General features: G+C 43.8%; 1 long non-coding RNA gene across 1 annotated transcript in view; it reads right to left on the minus strand.

Annotated features, from left to right (window-relative positions):
* Positions 1–698: 698 nt before the first annotated feature.
* LOC145796708 (uncharacterized) overlaps positions 699–14,668 on the minus strand; it is a 40,685-nt gene continuing 26,715 nt past the window's right edge. The window contains exon 3 of the long non-coding RNA XR_014337197.1: positions 699–2,648. This is a non-coding gene — a long non-coding RNA (uncharacterized LOC145796708). The remainder of the gene's footprint in view (positions 2,649–14,668) is intronic.

Genomic DNA, 14,668 nt, shown 5'->3' on the forward strand with positions numbered 1-14,668 from the left:
CCAAAGTGGTAGGGAATGAGAAGCCATTTCAATGTGTAGATACTGCAGCAAAAATATTGAATAAAGCTTTACAGTAAACAAGCTTCTAGTTGTAACAGAAGTCCCAAGAACCTAACGCTATAGACACCGACTAGTTTGCCTTCAATATTTTTAAGATCTGATGCAAATCTGATGAAATTCGGTCCATGTAATTTCTAAAGCTAAAAGATTTCAATTAACTAGCTAAATTATAAGCAGCTCTAAAAATATAATCATGAAAATTAGGGATACTAGTCTTTACTAGTAATTCAGTAGATTGTGGGTTTCTTTCTTTCCATAACATCATCCTAAAATTATATGAGTCAACTTAATGTTCCATTCATCAAAGCCACAAATAGAAGGTTTCATAAACGCCATACCACTAGGAAACCAGGAACACCCAACAAGGAAAAAACTTGACAGGGCTAAAAAAATCTAAGGCAAACCAACATAAATATCCCGTTTTATCTAACAAGGACTCTTCACTTGCATCAACAGACTCTTCACCTCTCTCGCCTGCTTCAACCCTAGTCCTATTGACACACCGCTTGGTCCCACAAGTTTCTTTAATCTAGTCGGAGGTGACCATGATGATCTCCAGGATGTTTGGGGTTTTTTAGTTTATAGTGCCCCCCAAAAGATGTTGAGTCACCTTTTCTAATAATATCTCTTCATAGAATCACATAGTAAAATGGCAATGATTTTCCCTGTCACCACTTTGCAGAATAACAGGTTACAAGAAGTTATTGATGCATGGAAAAACCTTTATTTTGTGTGTGTCTATGTGTGTGTGTGTGTGAGAGAGAGAGAGAGAGAGAGAGTTGTGAAATTCGTGAATGAACTGCCTTTTATGAGATAAGTTAAAATTTGGGTCTTAGGAAACTGCATAGCACATTAGAGCCAATTTTAAACAGGAAATGAGACGTTGCTTGATTGATAGATTAGAAGGAAAAAAATAGCCTCTGAGTATCATCTGCTGTTTGAAGAGAAGGCCACTGTGCATATTTTGTTGATATGACAGAAAGTTGTAACTGTTAAAGATCCTAATTTTTTTCTGCCAAACTGGTGTGGACAGAGCTGGGCATGACAATTACGTGGTTCTGTCAGCTGGCTGGGGTTCTGTCAGCTGGCTAGATGAGAGGCAGATGATAGTCTGTAACTTCACAAACAAATATCTACGAGAAGAATACTTCTTAGCAGTATTGTTACTAGGAAACAATAACAATTCTTAGTTTTTTTTCCAGTCTAAACAATCAAAAAAGAGAACGAAAAAGGGAAAAAAAATAAAAGGATTGAATAGATTTATTAGGCAATGGGGAAAGTAAGAAGGCATGTAAAGAAAATTAAACTAGCTGAATATACCAAAATATCATATCTGCATAATGGAGTTTGCAATATTCACATAATGACTTATTATTAACTAATAATATTTTCAAATAAATTAGTAGTGATCTCTATAGATGGACATTTTCCCCCATAAATATACAAAACAAACAATTCAGGAAAAAAAATTAAAAAATCTACGCACACATAATTAAAACCTGAAAAGAGGAAGCGAACTTGTGATGGATTTGTAATTTCCTTAAAGAGTGAAAACTTCATTGTTTTAGTTTCTAAATGGCAATATGAAAAAAATTGAAAAGCTTTTGCAATCCGACCGTGTATAACTGATCAAATAAATTGGCAATCCAAAAATGAACCCCAGCCTTGCTGCCATTATCATTTAAGGAGTACCATAACCTTAATCAACTCATCAGCTAGAACCATAATGAAAAAAAAAAAACAGAGGAACAGTTAATATGACTATTAAAAACAAAAATTAAATTAACTAATCCATAATGAAAAAAAAAAACACATATTGAGGAACAGTTAATATGACTGTTAAAAGGGAAATTAACCCCAGAATGTTCTTTAACAATGCACCAAACTGTTATTCAATTTCAGCCAAGTGTGCTACTGACTATGAGTTTGCCTTCAAGCTACAAAAGGAAGACAACAAAGAGATGAGTTTGTCTTATTTTATTGGAAAACATTCATCCAATCAAAACCTTCTTCATGGGAGTTAAAGAACAGCTTCTCCAACGTATTAGCAGTAAGCTCTGTTATTTGGATTTTAAAGGCAATTTAATAGTGAATACATTTTTACATACTTGTATCCTAATTAGTTTTATGTATATTTTTGTATCTCAACAATAAATCTTATTACATGGGAGAGTTAATCCAACAATAAAGCTAATTAGACTTTTTCAAGCTTTCATAACCAACAAAGAAAACAAATGAGCTCCTATATGCAAATTAAAACAGGACTGTTTCCATCATCCACACTATGAAAGCAATTGAATCATACCCGGACAGCTTGTACAACAGCCCCTTTTGTCGCTGGATCAGCAACAGTCCATCGATATTGCATATATGGATCAGCTCGTGCATTAGTTTCAAATGGAGATGGTGCAACAGTCTTAGATCTTGACAATGCATTACTTTCAGACGGAGATGGTGCAATAGTCTGAGATCCATCTGCTGCAACACCTTCAAGAGCAGGTGTAGGTGTATCGGTCGGGGATGAGTATGGTTCAATCAATGCCCTCTTTGGTAAAGGAATACGGCGCATCTTTTTCGCAGGAGCCATTCTGTTACATTTTAACATAATCAAAGGCAAAGAGCACAATGAGCACATGGATACGCACAAATTTTAAAATGCGTATAGACATATACATCAAGATTGATAATTAACAAACATTTACGTAAGAAATGAACATCCATGAAGCATCTTAATTTCATATATATCCATCTATGTAAATTTGCCAGTGATATTGACGACATAGATAACAAAAACTATAATAAAGTATTGACTTTCACAATTAATTGTTTTTGTCAACGCTATAATTCATAAAGGTGAATCTATGATTTTAGTGACCTATGAATGTGTATGGTTCTAAACAAATGAAAAAACTTCATTCATAAACATCAATGCACCTTATGACTCCAAAAATAACACCCACAAGAAACTTCATTCATAAACATCATTCATAAACATCAATACATAAGTAAGAAGAATAAGTGAACAACATACGCGTGCGTGCATTTAAGTATGAAAAAATTTCTTTTTGGTGTATGTGGACATATGTTTGGATTAACTTGCAATTAAAACAAGAGTTGATAAGTCAAGTTTTCTGGTACTAGAAATAGTGATAATTCAAGTTTTTGGGAACTCATTTCAGGGGACTGTCTGCTTCATTTCATTGAATGTTTTGGTCTGTGCTGCTTGATCTGAAGAAAATGACACATGTTGAAGACATAATAATTCAAAAGGTTGATCACTATGATTCGAAATGGTGATCAACACTTCAACAAAGCATTCAAACCAAATAACCACTATGATTCGAAAGGTTTTCTCTGGAAGAACTGAACATTTCAAACCAAATGACCACCTATGCCATATAGCCTCATTGCAAACTGTTGATTATTTCATGACCTAGTCAGATTTAAATAATTCCTCTTATTTTCAGATGTATAATTAGGTCACAAAAGTAAGGCAATATGTAGGAATTTTTTCTTTTGTTGACTAGGCAAGACAACAAGAATTGAGCCCCTCACATCAAAGTTGAGAGACCAACCAAATACCATTTGGCCTACAAGGCCAGTGAGTAGTGTAGCACCTAAGAACCTACTACAAAAAATAGCTATAGCTTTGGTCATCTGTGTGCACTGAACAACATAACATTAAATGTTTGTGCTGCTGTATCATTTATGTTGTTGATCTTTCCACTATTACATAATTGAGAACTATTCCTCTTCATTTTAATGACTGAACATGGTTTTGAGCAAGCCTGAAATTGCTCTGAGTTGTGTAAAAGCACTTTTGGCTGTAGATATGTTCGTACCTATAAACCTGAGTTTGGAAATGTATTATGCCATTGATTAAGTATTTCACCAAGTTGTTTTTGGCTCTTAAAGCTGGCTTAGTGTTAAGCCATGAACAGAGCTGCTTATGCAGTAACCTCCTCACGCATCCCACCATGTATAACGTGTTTATTTTGGTTGGTTTGCTAGAAACTCTGGCGATTCAAGCTGAAACCGGAGTCCCCCTGATACTTTCGTGGTGCTTATGAACTGAAAAGGGGAAAGTAAGGAGCTTTTGCCATTCTTATCTCTCACCTATAAGATTGCAAGATGGTGTTGCAATGACACTAGTCACTTCGAAAGCGAGAGGTCTAGCCATGTTTATCAAATTGCTGAGATAGATCGACCCTTTGAATACCAATCAAGAACACATAAGGGAAACAGACAGAGCTACTTACCAAGATCATGGACTTGGAAGTAGACCGAATTGATTTCATTTCGGTGTTCAGTTGCTTCAAGTGGTGCTCCATGTCCTTGGGGAGGCACACATTTTTGGCCAGGTTAAAGGCCAGTTGGTGGTCTTTTTCAGCCACGACCGAGTCAGTGGCTTTGATGTTTCGGTCATTGAAGATCAAAGGCGGAGCCCACTTCGGAGATCGAGCTCGGTCAGTTTGCTCTGGTTGGGAGACAGGATGAGGACTTTGGGGGACGGATTCGACTTCATCAACAAGTTGTTGTTCGGCTGACGTAGATCGGGCGCGCTTTGAAGGGCGAGACGAAGAAGGCCGTTGTGAAGGAAGGGCCACGACGGCGGGCTGCACCTCAGTAGTTGGTGTTACTTCGGCCCTGGTTGTTGCGGTCAGGAGGGCCCTCACTCTGCTTTTCTTTGCCATTTCTTCTTCAGCTGATAGTGGGACAAGTCTTATCTCGGGCAAAGTTGGGTCCGGTTCTGGGTCTTCCTCGAGAAGAAAATCGGTTACCTTTGCTTTCCGTCGACCGCTGTAACGGTAGGTCGGTTCGAAATTTAGAAGCTTGGCCCAATCTCTTTCTTTAATCCGAAATGCAGCCCGCAAGACTCCGAGGTTGGGATAGCTATACAAGGAATGGAGATGGGCGAAATCTGCAAAAAAGAGATGTGTTAGTTCGGCTAATAGACTAAACAACCGAGATAACACACAAAGCAGAAGACCGTAGTAAAATTACCAGGCTCTCCCATTTTCCAATTTATAGGTCGGCCAGGAATTTGAGCTTGAAAATCCTCAAAGTTCCCAGAGACCCAAAAGAAATCATCATCGTTAAGATCTTTGTCCGGAGTGTGCTTAATTATCTTCTCTCGGCGGCGGCGAATTCTAAGGTAATAGACCCACCCAGCATTCTTTGAGCCGATGGAATACTGATGGAATATTTCGGCTAGGCCAAGATTTAGTCCGGTTTGGTGGTTTAATGCGGCTATTCCCATTATGATACGATATGTATTGGTGGACAGTTGGGTGGGGCACAACCTAGTCTGTCTAAGAAATTCGCAGATTAGCGGTTGGACAGGAAACCGTAGTCCGGTTTCTATTATGGATTGAAGGGTAAAAGGGACGAAGCCTTCATTGTCCCAGGGAGTAGCATCTTTCTTGGCCAACACCAGTTGGACGTCATCGGGAATCTGGAAATCTTGCCTAAATTCGGCCATGCCACCAGGGGTTTCGACTAAATATCTATACTTACCCATTTGATTATAATTTATGAATAAATTATTTCGGTACAAAAACTAGGCTGAGTAGCTCGGTTGAGCACACGCAGGAGTGCCTGGGCAACCTAAGTCTGCAAAGTAGAAAACAAAGGGGTTAAGCACAGATCGTTGGACCGCGCTGCAAATTATAAGCAAGATATACAAATCCTACTTCGGCTTAGTGGGCTGGTTCTACCTCGGTTCATCAGAAGGTTTGTTAGCTCGGTGTTGAGCAGATTAGACCGGTTTATCGTCTAGGGGCAGCTTTCCGAGTTCGGTCTAAAAAACTAAGAAAGCTGGTTTAGCCCCGAGGCTTAACGGTTGTAGTGCGAATAGAGTTACTTCGGTTAAGCCTCTAGGGGCGGCTTTCCGAGTTCGGTTTAAGAACGAAGAAAACCGGCTTGGCCCCGAAAGCTTAGCTCGGTTATAGGCCGAAGTAACTAGTTCGGTATGTGCAAGCTTGTTCGGTGATCTTATCTCGGCTAGAGTGGTTCAGAAGAAACTATTGATATTCCTACAAGTTCTAGTTCGGTTATTTTCTGAATCTATCTACATACATAACACAAACAGTATCCTAGTTCGGTTGGGATGTGATTCTGGATCAAAATCAAGTTTTCTCTAGGGTATATGACATATACTCATGGGTTATACTGGTTTCTTCATAAAAATACGAAAGCAAAGCAGACAAATGAAGAAAAATGTTCGCAAAAAACATACAAAACAAAGCTATGCAGATACGGAAGCAAAACAGAACAAGAAGGAAAGAGAATTCGTTTACCAGGTTAAAGAAGGGACTAAAGTTGAAAATCTGTTGCAGTAGAAAGAAGAACTCAAGCAGCAGAAAAGCAGAGAGAGAGGATGAAGGAATAGTAAAAGTGAAGATACCCTAGCCTCAGGGATCACTTTTGTTAGAGAGCCCAAAATTTGGGCGGGAACTGTTTCAAGATCACAAAGCACGAAGACGGCGTGACAGCCGTCCTTAGCCAATCAGAGCCTGCCACGTGTCACTGGAATGGGAAGCGTTACAGACACTATGATTGAAGAGACGTTTTTGACCGGACAAACCAGGGCCCGGAGTAAAATTAGTTCGGCTGAAAAATTCGAGGGTTTTTAGCTCGGCTGGAATAGCTTCAAACGACGGCAGCTCGGCTGATGGACTGGTAATCCCAATCATGCTAAGCAGATGGAATTAAGGGGCAATTGAGAGGGTAATTTTTGGAAAAAATTGGGCCGAGCCGCGAGTTGGGCATTGAGGCCCAAAACGCGGAGGACTAAGTAAGAAGGCCGCAATTGATACTCCGGCCCAGAGGGGCAAAGTTACTCCGGCCTTGGGAAGACAAAGTTACTTCGGCCCAAGGAGGTCAAATTACTCCAGCTCGAGGAGAAATATTTACTTCGGCCCAAGGAAGAGTAAAACTACTCCGGTCTTTAGGCAACTTACGGTTAGGCCGGTCTCAGAGTTAGTCCGGTCGTGACTTACAATGGTTAGGTCGGTCAGAACTTGTTACTTGGAAGTTTGATCTAAGTACGTCAAGGGTGAACAGAACAGCCGAAGTAAGGAGTTAGGGGAGAAGACCGAGCTAAGGATAGTTCGGCCCTCTGTGGCTCGGTATAGCCAATTTTACTTCGGTAAAAAACAAGTTCGGCCATATAGAAAACCATCCCACTTGGTTTAAGCAGTGGGGGAGGGTGTAAAAGGATAAGCATTATCCTTAGGAGTATGAATCCTAGGAGGACTCTGCATGGAGAAATACAAGTCCTACTAGGATTGTGCCATATGAAACTTATAAAAGCCTACGAGCATCACCTTGGAGGAGGTAATTGAACACAATCTTTCTGAGAACTTAGAGCTTTGTCTATTTGTCAAGTTTTCTGACTTAGGCATCGGAGAGGTTTCCGGCACACACCCGCCGGCTAGCTCACGTTTGTGTTTTCAGGTGACAAAGCGACGTCGTACGGAGGAGCGTGGACTTGGTCAACAGGATTATACGAGGAGAATTATTTCCTCCCCGTACAATTGGCGCCGTCTGTGGGAAGAACAGACAAGAACAAAAACCTCTTGACTAAGCTTCTCCTTTTCTCATTCAATGGCACACATTGAAGACTTGCCGCAGTCCGCCGTCGACGGACTAACTCCAGAGGGGGGCGCAAGGCGCGAAGGATTACCCTCTGTCCCTCCTATGGCAGATCTGGAGCCCCAACAACATAACTCCAGGAGGAGTGGCAGGGGAAGGCGGAATAGCAGCCCTCGACATTCTAAGAGTCCTGACAGGCAAAGGAGGAGGGTGGATCCTCAAGCCCTGGAAGATCGCGTGAAAGAACAAGATGAACTAATTCGAAGGATGGCGGCGGACATGGAGGCTTTAAAACGCCAGATGAAGACTAAAGACGTGGCGACAGGAGAGGGGCGCAAGCACAAGACGCCCCCTCGCCACTCAGAGAGTCGTAGTAGGAATACTACACCCTCCCAAGGAGAGAGCAGAAGCCTCAGGACAGGCGACACTCACTCCTTATCTTCAAGGACTCGTCACTCCAGGTCTGAGAGGACGAGATCCGAAAGATCATACACTGAAGGAAGCACATATTGGCCTTCACATTCACACCAAACCAGATCCAGACAAACCGAGCTACCCAGGTCATCCGACTTACGAACCGTGCTAGAAGAAAAAGCACGATGCAAGGAAGATGCCAGGGCAAGGGATCCACACCGAGTTTCGGCCTTACAACGGTTGGCTCCTCGGACGCACGAAAGCGTCGAGGTTGGAATGCCAATACCGCGACCGGCCTACGAACCAACGGACAAGGCATTGGCAAGACTACAGACCTCGCCGTTTGTCCCAGCGATCGAAAACGCGCCCCTACCATCAGGCTTCCTTCAGCCAAAGTTCAATACATATGAAGGGAAGTCGGACCCGTATTCACACCTGAGCCACTTTCGCCAAGTCATGGCCGTGTACAGGCGAAACGAGGCCTTAATGTGCATACTTTTCCCATCAAGTCTGGGCGACCTAGGCTTGACGTGGTTCGAAAAGCTCCCAGAGGGCAGCATAGCCTCCTGGGCCCAATTGGCAGAAGCGTTCGTAACAAGGTTTCGGACAAATACTAAGACACCGGTGGAGATAGACCAGTTACTCTCCATCGACATGGGAGAAAAAGAGACCCTCAGATCTTACAACAGTCGCTACTGGGAAACATTCAACCAGATTGGAGACTGCCCCACCAATCTAGCCATTGCGCAGTATAAAAGAGGCCTACCAGTAGGGAATCGACTAAGGGACTCGATCACCATGACGCCACCCCTCACCATGGAGGCCCTGATGGAAAGAGTGCATCAGCACATCAGGGTAGAAGAGGATGGCGCGCGTGCTAAAGCAAAATCAAGTACGACCGCAGCACCAGAAAAGAAAACCCCTGCCAAGGTCAACACGGTTGACCGAAGTAACAAGAACGGACGTGGCAGACGAGATAACGGAGAAGACCCAGACAAAAGATGGTTGAGAATCCGCACTGCCATAACAACGGTGTTCAAAAAACCAATATATCGGATTCTGAGCGAAATCAAAGACAAGCCTTTTGTCAAGTGGCCAGCCAAGCTAGGGGAAGGTCAGAAGAATTACGATGACAGATCACGGTGCACTTTCCACAAAGAAAAGGGGCACCGAACTGAGAATTGCACGCCACTGAGACAGCACTTGGAAGAATTGGTGGCAGCAGGCCACTTGGATGAATACATTGAAGGAGGAGTGCAGCCGGCCCCCCAAGATCATAATGACCATCCCAATGGAATGCCAAACGATGCACCACCTCAAGGCATTATCAATGTAATTCATGGAGTTTTTGAACCCGAGCGCGTATGTGAGCTCAGAGGTTCAATCAAGAAGGCTGAGCACTTTAGGGAAATATTGAGTGCCCAACCTGCCATCAAGAAGGGGAGGACAGAGGCAACAAACGTCATGACCTTTTCAGATAAGGACTTAGAACGAATTTACTGCCCCCATAATGATGCCCTGGTCGTCACTCTCCGAGTCAAGGATTTTGACGTCAAGCGGATTCTGATTGACCAGGGTAGTTCATGTGAGATCATGTATTACGACACATTCAAACAACTAAAGCTGCAAGACAAAGACTTGGCACCCGCAGTTTCTCCCCTGATTGGATTCAACTCCATGCCAGAGTGGCCTGTCGGCAAAATAATCCTTCCAGTCAGAGCGGGAAGTGTATCAAAACAGGTGGAGTTCTGGGTATTGAAGGTCCCCTCCACCTACAACATCATCCTGGGCAGAACATGGCTGCATGCCATGCGTTCGGTAGCGTCATCATACCATCAGGTAATGCGGTTCCCCAATGACGCCGGTATAATTGAAGAAGTCTATGGCGATCAGATCATGTCAAAACAATGCTTCGCCACAGCAAACGGAAGCCGAGCTGCCAAAGGATACGTTTATTCGGTGGAAGAACCCGAGAGTAATGAACTATTCGCGGACGTCGGCAAAGAGGCTGATCAGAAAGCGGTGGAAGACTTGGTGGAGGTAAAAATAGATGAGAAGAACCCGGATAAGTTCTTCTTGCTTGGCTCATCATTGTCCAGCGCTGAGAGATTAGAGGTCTTGGAATTCTTGACCTCTAATATCGAAGTGTTTGCCTGGACACCTTACGACATGCCAGGCATTGATCCAAACTTCATCAGTCACCAACTCAATGTCCACCCATCCGCCAGACCAGTCATTCAACGCACACGCAGATCGGCACTCCACCACGCCGAAATAGTGGCAGAAGAGGTAGGCAACCTGCTGGAGGCAGGAGCGATAAGGGAAGTGCACTACCCAAAATGGATCTCCAACACCGTCGTAGTGCCAAAAAAGAACGGTAAATGGCGTGTCTGCGTCGACTACAAAACAGTCAACAAGGCGTGCCCAAAAGATAGCTTCCCTCTACCAAGGATAGATCAACTGGTGGACTTAACGGCAGGACATAACCGACTTAGCTTTTTGGATGCATACAGAGGCTACCACCAGATCGCCATGCATGAACCAGACCAGGAGGTCACATCCTTCACAACACCAAGGGGGTTATATTGCTACAAGGTCATGCCCTTTGGCCTGAAGAACGCAGGGGCGACATTCCAAAGGATGGTCAGCAAGATGTTTGAACCATTGTTAGGCAGAACAATGGAGGCTTACATCGACGACATGGTGGTTAAAAGCAAGGATGAGAATGACCATCTGAAAGATTTAGGCGAGATGTTCCAGATCCTGAAGAAACACAAGTTGCGCCTTAACGCGTCCAAATGCGCATTCGGAGTTGGATCTGGCAAATTCTTGGGCTTCCTGGTGACCAACCGAGGTATAGAAGCAGACCCCTCTCAGATCAAAGCAATCCAGGAGTTGGAGAGACCAAACTCAGTCAAAGAAGTGCAGCATCTCACTGGAATGGCGGCTGCACTCAACCGGTTCATAAGCAAGTCATCAGACAGGCTACGACCATTCTTCCAAGCTTTAAAGGCCAAGTTTGAGTGGGATGAAGAATGCGACCGAGCTCTGGAAAGCTTGAAGGAATACATGTCTTCCCCACCACTACTTGTTACTCCAGTACCTGGTGAAGAACTCTTTTTGTACCTAGCAGTCTCTCAACACGCAGTCAGCGCAGTGTTGGTTCGTGCAGAAGGAACACAACACTTGCCCATCTTTTATGTAAGCAAGACATTGTTGGGAGCCGAAACAAGGTACTTGCCCTTAGAGAAGCTAGCATTAGCGTTAATGATGGCATCCAGGAAGTTGGCGCATTACTTTCACGCCCACACCATAGTCGTCCTCACAGCCTTTCCATTAAAAGCTCTATTTGAAAGGGCGAACTTCAGTGGGCGAATTTTGAAATGGGCAGTAGAGTTGGGACAATTCGACATCAAGTTCCAACCCAAGACCGCAATAAAAGCTCAATCTTTGGCAGACTTCGTCGCAGAGTTTACTCCTGGAAGTCATCATATCTGCCCAGTCGACCTGACTGACTCAACCGAACTAGGGGCGGAAGTCGACGCCGGAATAGCGCAACCCCTAGTGGAAGGTAGTCCATCAACCGAACCAGGGACGGAAGTTGACGCCGGAATAGCGCAGCCCCTAGTGGAAGGTAGTCAATCAAGCACCAAGGCAGACCACACCAAGGACAACAAGGAAGAGACGAACAAAGGCTCACCAGCAGTTCAAACAGAGGACGAAGGGCAGACAGCCAATATGGACTTTGAAGAAAACACCATCCTTGACCCCACGGCATCGACTGACCCTTCCACCTGCTGGAAACTATTCGTTGGAGAGATGTGGAAGCTCTTTGTGGATGGAGCATCCAACCGACATGGAGCAGGGCTTGGCATAGTCCTCATCTCTCCAGACGGCCTGGTTATAGAGCAAGCAGTCAACCTTGGCTTCCCAGCATCCAACAACGAAGCAGAGTATGAAGCGCTTCTCGCAGGACTCAAGTCGGCACACTTCATGAAAGCAACCGAACTAATGGTGTACAGTGACTCTCTACTGGTGGTAAACCAAATTTCTGGCGAATACGAAGCAAAGGACGACAGAATGGCCAAGTACCAAGAGTTAGTCAGAACAGAGATCAAGAAGTTTGATGTGGTTAGGATAGAACAAATTGGCAGGGAGGAAAACAGCCGAGCTGACGAGCTAGCAGGCCTTGCCTCAATGGCAGATACATCAATCCCTCATCCATTACTCGTCGACTTCTTACCAAAACCGAGCATAGAAGACCCCGAAGCGGAGGAAGTGTGTTGCGCAGAATTAGGCCCTTCTTGGATGGATCCCATCATCCTGTTCCTAAAAGACGGCATCCTACCAGAAGAGAAAAAAGAAGCCAACAGAATAAGGGCAAAGTCGCAGCGGTTTTGGCTATCTCCATCTTTGGCATTATACAAGAAGTCGTTCTCTGGGCCTTACCTCAAGTGCGTTCATCCCAGCAAAGTAGAAGCATTCCTGTTTGAAATACACGAAGGGGTATGTGGAAGTCATCAAGGGGGAAGGTCGCTCGCTTACAGGGCTATTTCGCAAGGATATTGGTGGCCATATATGCAAGCAGACTCTGAAAAGTATGTGAAGAAGTGTGAAAAATGCCAGAAATTCGCGCACCAAATACATCAACCAGCAAGAGAACTCCTACCCTTAACAAGCCCATGGCCTTTCGCAATGTGGGGCTTAGACATAGTAGGACCACTTCCAACAGCACCCGGAGGCAGAAAATTCTTTATCGCAGCAACAGACTACTTCACAAAATGGGTGGAAGCAGAAGCATTGGCATCAATCAAAGAAAAAGATGTGAAGAAGTTTGTTTGGCAAAATATTATCACTCGGTTTGGCATACCAAAAGCACTGATCTCAGACAATGGAACTCAGTTCGACGGCAGAATCTTCAGAAGCTTTTGTGATGAATACAAGATAGAGTTCTACAATTCCACACCGGCTTATCCTCAAGCAAATGGGCAGGCTGAAGCATCAAATAAAGTCGTCTTGGATGGACTAAAGAAAAGGCTAGAGAAAGCAAAAGGCAAGTGGGCGGATGAACTTCCTCACGTCTTATGGGCTTACCGCACCACACCTCGGCGATCAACTGGAGAAACACCATTTTCCTTAGCCTATGGCATGGAAGCAGTGATCCCACTAGAAGTTGGCCTCCCCACAATTCGAAGCGAAAATTTTGATCCAGACTTAAATGGAGAAGCCATAGCCTTAGAACTCAACCTTGTAGAAGAAAGAAGAGAAAGAGCGTTGGTCCACATCACCTCATACCAACGGGAGTTAATCAGAAAATACAGCAAAAAGGTTCATCCAAGACAATTCAAAATTGGCGATTGGGTACTGCGCAAAGTAATGGGAAACACCTTGGTCCCAGGAGACGGCAAGTTAGGCCCAAATTGGGAAGGTCCTTATAAGGTGGTTGGGTTAGCCGGCAAAGGGGCATACCACCTAGAAGACAAGGATGGCAAGGCAATCCCTAGGCCATGGAATACGGCCAATCTCAAGATATTTTACTTTTAGCTTTTCTTTTTCAAACATTATGTAATTTTCTCTTCCTTCAATAAAATGAGATTCTTTTTAGCACAGATTACTCTTTGTAAAAGTTAGCTTTAGAGACTAAGTATATTGTAAGCATTCTATTCTAAGTTAGCCGTAAAAACTAACTCAGAGGTTGGCTGGATTAAACCAACACCCTTCCTAAGCCCAGGATAAGGATCCAGGCTGCAGGACATTTGGTCGGAATAACCAAATATTATAAGTTAGCTGGAAAAACTAACTTCAATGGTTGGCTGGAATAAACCAACTTTTGTCACTCTTCAGCCAAAGTAAGGGTATGGCTGAAGAGTAGTTGGCTGGAATAAACCAACACTTGTTACTCTTCAGCCGAAGTAAGTGCAAGGCTGAAGAGTGGTTGGCTGGAATAAACCAACTCTTGTTACTCTTCAGCCGAAGTAAGTGTATGGCTGAAGAGTGGTTGGCTGGAATAAACCAACTCTTGTTACTCTTCAGCCGAAGTAAGTGTATGGCTGAAGAGTGGTTGGCTGGAATAAACCAACACTTTGTACTCCTTAGCCGAAGTAAGTGCATGACTAAGGAGTGGTGGGCTGGAATAAACCAACTCTTGTTACTCTTCAGCCGAAGTAAGTGTAAGGCTGAAGAGTGGTTGGCTGGATTAAACCAACACCTAGTACTCCTCAGCCGAAGTAATTATGTCGGCTAAGGAGTGGTTGGCTGGTAAGTATAGTTTAACCAACCAAAAACCGAAATAACACTTGGAGTAATAGAAGACATTACAAATGCAAGCATACACACAATAACCGGAATAAGAGAAGTAAAATTTTCATTGCACGAGAAGTCATTACAAGGGGGCTTAGTTCAGTTACAAAGAAAAAAAGAATACAAAGTCAAGCGAAAAGATCTTCAATCTCGGCATCAAAGGCAGCATCAGTGACAGCTGGAAGACCGGTCTCTGGTGGCAGGACTCCTTCAGTCACAATAGTGGCATCGACCGGAGCCACAGTTTCATTTGGCTGTTCAATAGTCAGATCTTCCACTCTGGACTCCGGCCGATCTA

This window comes from Camellia sinensis, chromosome 8, assembly GCF_055761805.1.
Source record: "Camellia sinensis isolate YWXY chromosome 8, ASM5576180v1, whole genome shotgun sequence".
In the NCBI taxonomy this organism is placed as follows: Eukaryota; Viridiplantae; Streptophyta; class Magnoliopsida; order Ericales; family Theaceae; genus Camellia; species Camellia sinensis.